Genomic DNA, 5,812 nt, shown 5'->3' with positions numbered 1-5,812 from the left:
GCAGCGTGAGCATGTGCTCGCTGGAGGAGGAGGAGGAGGAGATGGAGGAAGAGGAGGAGAAGGAGGAAGAGGAGGAGGTGGAGGAGATGGGAGCTCTGTCTGCCTCTCAGGGGAGGTGGGTCTAAAATGGAAAAGCAAGAAAAATGTCAATGATGCGAGTGAAAGGGTTGTAGATAGAGAAGGAGGGTGAGAATGGAAAGGTTTTAATTGGTTGAACAGATGATGAAGATTGTTGGCAATATGAAAAGATGAGACCGTTCATGTAAACAGTGCAGAGAATAGAAACTATATTCAAGAATTCACACTTGATTTTATCTTTTATTGTTAAATAATGATGAATAGAAATGTATAAATATAAGTTCTAAATATTTATCTTTTTGATTTGTTTATTTAATTTTTCAATGACTGATTCATTTTTTATTTATATTTGTATTCAATTAAAACTACATATCTACGATTAAAAAATATATAATTTGTCTGTTTTAATTAATTTATTTTATTTTGATTTTTGAATTATTCTGACTTGAATTTATATTTTATTATAATTGTATTTTAAGACATAACAATAAACATTTAAATTTGTCATTTCCATTTGTGTATTTATCTATTTATTTTATTTTTGGCCATAAGGCAGGTTTGTGACAAAAATGCTGCATGTCAAATATTTTCACAATTTGGACCCTGTGTAGGTCTGTTATAATAAATAAAAAGAATGAACTAATTTGACTAATTAAAAAAAATGAAAACAGTTACAAAAATACTTGAATGACATTTATTAATTCAAATAATAATAATTAAAAAAAAAAGATTTAAAATTCTGCTGAGTTTTCTCCTCGTCCTTTAGTTTATAATCAGTAGTTCATCATAAATCCATCCTTCACACGCCCTGCTTTGTTTCTCTCTTGTTAACATGCGCTGCACAGCAGGTTTCAGAAAATCTCCATGGCAGATTCTTTCACTCGTGATAACACTCCACGGTGGTGACGGCCACGCACCGCGGGGCTGAAAGCCCTGCGTGTGTGTGTGTGTGTGTGTGTGTGTGTGTGTGTGTGTGTGTGTGTGTGTGTGTGTGTGTGTGTGTGTGTGTGTGAATCAGCGGTGCAGACGGACTCCGGTTTAATTGAGAAAGTGCTGGGCTCTGCAGGAGGACACTGGGAATGTGCATAGTTAAACTCTACTCCTCATTTGTCCTGGTGAAATGCTGATGCAAGGGCAGAGGCAGCGAGAAGCTGAAAGACCGAGGCACAGAGAGAGAGAGCAGAGGAGAGGAGAGGAGGAGGGCAAGAAAATGAGGAAGAAAGACTTAGACTGTATAATAGATTACCCTATTACTTCTGCTGCCCTTCGGAATTACCCCCCCTCTCTCCCAGGAAGCCTGTCGCACATCCGGAGCTGCACATTCATGCTCTGCTGCACACAGAGGATGGAGAGCGGGTCCTTTGAGGCGAAAAGAATGATGGCAGAGTCAAGAAGAGCAGAAAAAAAACTGCACGTTTGGAGCAGAATCTAATCATCATGTTGCTGGTTTAGTTTAGTTTTTTCAATTTGTGCCACGCTGATTTTTATTTATTTATTTATTTTTCTGCACGTCACGTCGTTGTGCACCGAGCAACCAGTGAGACACAGAGCCAACAAAACTAAATTCATTAGGCGTCGTAAAGACGCGGCTCGGAGGCGCTGAGGCGTGGGTGACATCTGGTGGTTTGTTTTCCAAGTGCGCGTCGCGCTGGAGCTCAGCACCGGCAGGAGAGGCTGTCAGGAGCCGGTCTCAATTAACAAGCAGGGGGGGTCGGATAAGCACAGCAGGGCGGAAATGAGATGTTAATTATTACACACACACACACACACACACACACACACACACAAAATAAAAATAAAAATTCAGAGAAGGAACTGAGTTAATTCCACTAACAGTGCTTTGTAAAACTTACCTTTGCCTATAGACCAACATTTCTCGTTTTTAGGAAAAGTGTAATAATTTCATGGCATTTTTGTGCCAGGAATTTTGGGCTTGTCACAAAAAACCAAAAGTCTATTTGAGTCTATCTGATCCATCAAACGCTTTACATAAATAACTTTAAAGACTTGCAGGTTTCTTGCTTCGTTTGATCCAGTTTATTTATTATGTATCTGTTGTGACACTTCACAGTACAATCAAGTAAAAATGTTATAAAAAGGCTACCTATATCAAAACATGAAAGGAAATCTGACTTTGCAATTCAACATTTTGAAATTGGGCCTCTGTCTCTTTAAAACTTCCTGCTCTTTCTGAAACTCTGCCTTCAGGAAGTCATCGCAACATTGTTTCTCCATTAATTCTCTAAGAATGTTTTTACCAGCGTTGCACTGAGTGGCAGCTCAGCAGATGCACAGCTACAACAGATGTTTGCTAATTGCTACTGGCTAGTCTGAAGGAGCTGAGAGTGGGCGTGGCAGAAGCCTGGAAGCTGCAGCTTTACAGGAGGAGTTGTGTCTTGAAGTGAGAGTTGGGTCCAATCAGGCGTTTTCCATAGCTGAATGGTTGCCATGCATTAAAGAGTGAAGACAACACTCCACGTCCGTTTTTGATGATGGAATAACATCTTAAATGTGGCGTGAAGCTTTAAAAAGTTGATTTTACATAATGCTGCCCCTTTGACTAACAGTCTGCGATTTGAAGCAAGGTTTGAAGCAGACATAAAAATTGCTCTAACAGTAAAAATGCAAAAAAGGAAAACATTCTCAAATATCAGGACTGTCAATGTTACCGCATGCAATTAAGCTAAAAAAAAAACAAACATTACGCGTTAACGTTACATAATGTGTAATGACATCATGTAATGTTTACCGGTTTTCCTAATTGTTGACTGTGCTGTGTCTTCTGGCTTTGTGTTGTTGTGGTGTAAAGCACTTTGAACTGCCTTGTCGTTGAAACGTTCGTACAAATAAACTTGATTTATCGCCTCACCTGCTTTGACCTAAACGCCTGCGGAGGGTCACTCAGTTTACAGCAGCGCATTACAACAACGCAGAGACGCGTCTAGGAGAGGCAACATTTAACTTCTACTGCCAAAAACAAGTAAAAAAACAACAATATTGTTAATTTTACTGACAGAATACTCTTTATTATTTATATTTAAAAAATTGTTTATCCATTTGTGCATTCTTATTGATCAGGGGTTTGGAATTGTCTTTTTAAATGATGAGGTGTATCTGAAAGATGAGCCTCTGCATTAAAACTTGCTGTTAAATTCACTTTATTCTGGTTGAGCACACTTACTGCTCCACTGTGCTAAATGCTGAATGCCACACCTGACAATGCAGCCATCAGCCATCTGCCATCGCTCCTGCTGTGCTGTGTGCTTTTAATTACCCAGCTGATTGGATTAGGCCCTTCCCTACGCTGACATGTCCCCTCCACTTAATAGGATGTTATCGACAAAACCGGCACTTCCCCGTGAAGTCTGATTTTGTCAGAGCGGCTTTTTCCCTGTTGTCTGGAGTGGAGTTAAGTTGATGAAGTTCTGCTCCAATGGATTTCAGTTACATCCTGTTGCAGCAAGTCCAGGAGGAGGACAAAGTGGACTGTAATCCAATAAAACGTGTGGAATAGTGGATCCGGCAAAGTGTTTCTTTGGCCGACAGTGATTTGTTGCCAAAAACCGGTAACAACTTTCAAATAAAAGAAGTGCCAAAATAGCATCCCATCTTCTAAAGCTCAAAATAAATCAGAACATATGATAAACAAATCTAGTCGTCTTTTAGATTGTTAAACTGACTCCAGGTGATGAGATTTAGACAAAGCCATTTGAGCCGCGTGCCTGTGTGATCTAGTTCAGGTGATATTTATGTGTTTATAGCGCAGGGTGATGAAATATGATATGATGACGTACCTGCAGCTCACTTTGCAATCCAGCCAAAGCTCAGGTCAGATTATGAAGAGACAGTCTGGCTGCAGAAAACATCATGTAAACTGGGTGTGCAGCTCAGACTGGTTCATTTGGTGATAGTTCCTAAGCATTCAAATAAGATAAAACATGATCGTCACATTATTACACATTATATGACATTTTCCACCAAAGAGGTCTGCAGAATTTCCTGACATGTTTAATTTAATGAACAACAGCATCCTGTACAACTGTATTTCACCCTCAGCCCTCTGGGATTCATACATAAAATATTAGGAGCTCAACATTCATTTAAGCTGCAAAACAAGTAAAGTCTGCTGGTATCACTGTGGATATTTCTGTATTAGCTGCCGGAAGGCAGCAGGATCAAACATAACTGTGGCTGCTTTTCCGCTTTTAGACTGCTTTGAAGTGTGTGGAGACAACAGCTCTCAGTGTTGCTCCATCGACGGGTTCTGATCTGTTTTTGGCTTCGCGCATTTTAGATTGTAACAGATTTCTCTCATTAAATCAGTCTGTTGAAGTTTCGGGATCTTTTTGCGAGACCCTCGCCTGCATTTTGGCCAGAGCTAAAACGACTCAACTCGCGTTGCCTTCCGTCGCTCTGCAGCTTCATATTTTCTCAATCTACCCAAAAATGTAGGACACTTCCTTAAATTCTAATCACGACCTTTGCCCTTTTAAGTCCTATTTGTTACCTCTCCAAGTGAGTCTTGTTTATCTTTTTTTTTTTCCTCCCAGCAGATCAGACCGAAGCAATTAACCTGACCAGAAGATAAACTGGCACACGCTGAAGATTTAGGGCATGGAGCAGATTTGCCACTTACCAGCCCCAGCAATTAGGGAGGCTGAAAATATCCCCTGATTCGTTTCACTTTCTTAACAGTCAGAGGAGGATTTGCAGCAGAGGAGACTAACTGAGAAAGTGTTGGCTTCTGTCCACGAAGCCCAGAAGAATTGACACTCAGCTACCAACTACAGCAGTGTGGATTTACAAGCTTTTGGCAGGAGGCTTGAATTAATTTGAAGCCTTGCAGATGTGTATAATTTAGGACAACATAATTTAGAAACATTTGTGGTGTGTATAACTAGAACACAGCAAGGATGCAGTAGTTTTGTTCCCTATAAAAACAAACTAAATGGGGCAGATAGAGAGATATTCAATCAACAACTGCCTGCAATGAGAATAAGGAATGAGAATATTGAAATAGAAAACGCAGAAGTATTTATACAAACTGAGCCTTCTCAGATTTTGTCACAAATATGTTGAAGTGTTTTAATTTCTTTTTGCGTGGAACTAAAAGAACATGCACTATTCAGTTTTTTCGCAAATAAAAGTTTGAAAAGTGTGGCATCCACACAGTGAGACAAATATATATTAAATATTGCAATGGTTTTTTCAGAAAATGTATTGAAATTCACTCCAGATGTTTGTTGCATCCTCGGTGCACAAAGGAACATTATCACAAATCCTTCCTCCCAACAGCATCACTGCTCCCGAAACAAGAAAAGCTTACATCAACGCAGTTATTTTAAGTTTTTATTTTATTTTAAATAATATCCCTAACATAGAATCACCCCAAAAATAACACAAAGAGCTGCAAATACTTCAAAACACTGTAATGAACAAATGGAAGAGCGTCTGAAGAGGGTAAAATCAGGGCGGATGAAACCTGCTGTTACTCTGCCGCTGCTCTCCCTCAATCCATCTTTAAATAGACGGTTTCTACAGATTAAATAGTTTTTTTTTTGTTATCCTGCTACTATCCAGTCGCACTCCACCCACCCTTTGCTTCTTGGGTCTTTCCAGTCGGAGGCCGCTCTATTATCTTTGCACCCATCTGTCACACGGATTTAGATGAATTCATGATGCTGAATGTCATTGTTATGACTCTGGCCTTTAATACTCCACCCTATTGCTTGAA

This window comes from Poeciliopsis prolifica, unplaced genomic scaffold, assembly GCF_027474105.1.
Source record: "Poeciliopsis prolifica strain line A6 unplaced genomic scaffold, Auburn_PproV2 SCAFFOLD038, whole genome shotgun sequence".
NCBI lineage: Eukaryota > Metazoa > Chordata > Actinopteri > Cyprinodontiformes > Poeciliidae > Poeciliopsis > Poeciliopsis prolifica.
This window is presented reverse-complemented; position numbering follows the sequence as displayed.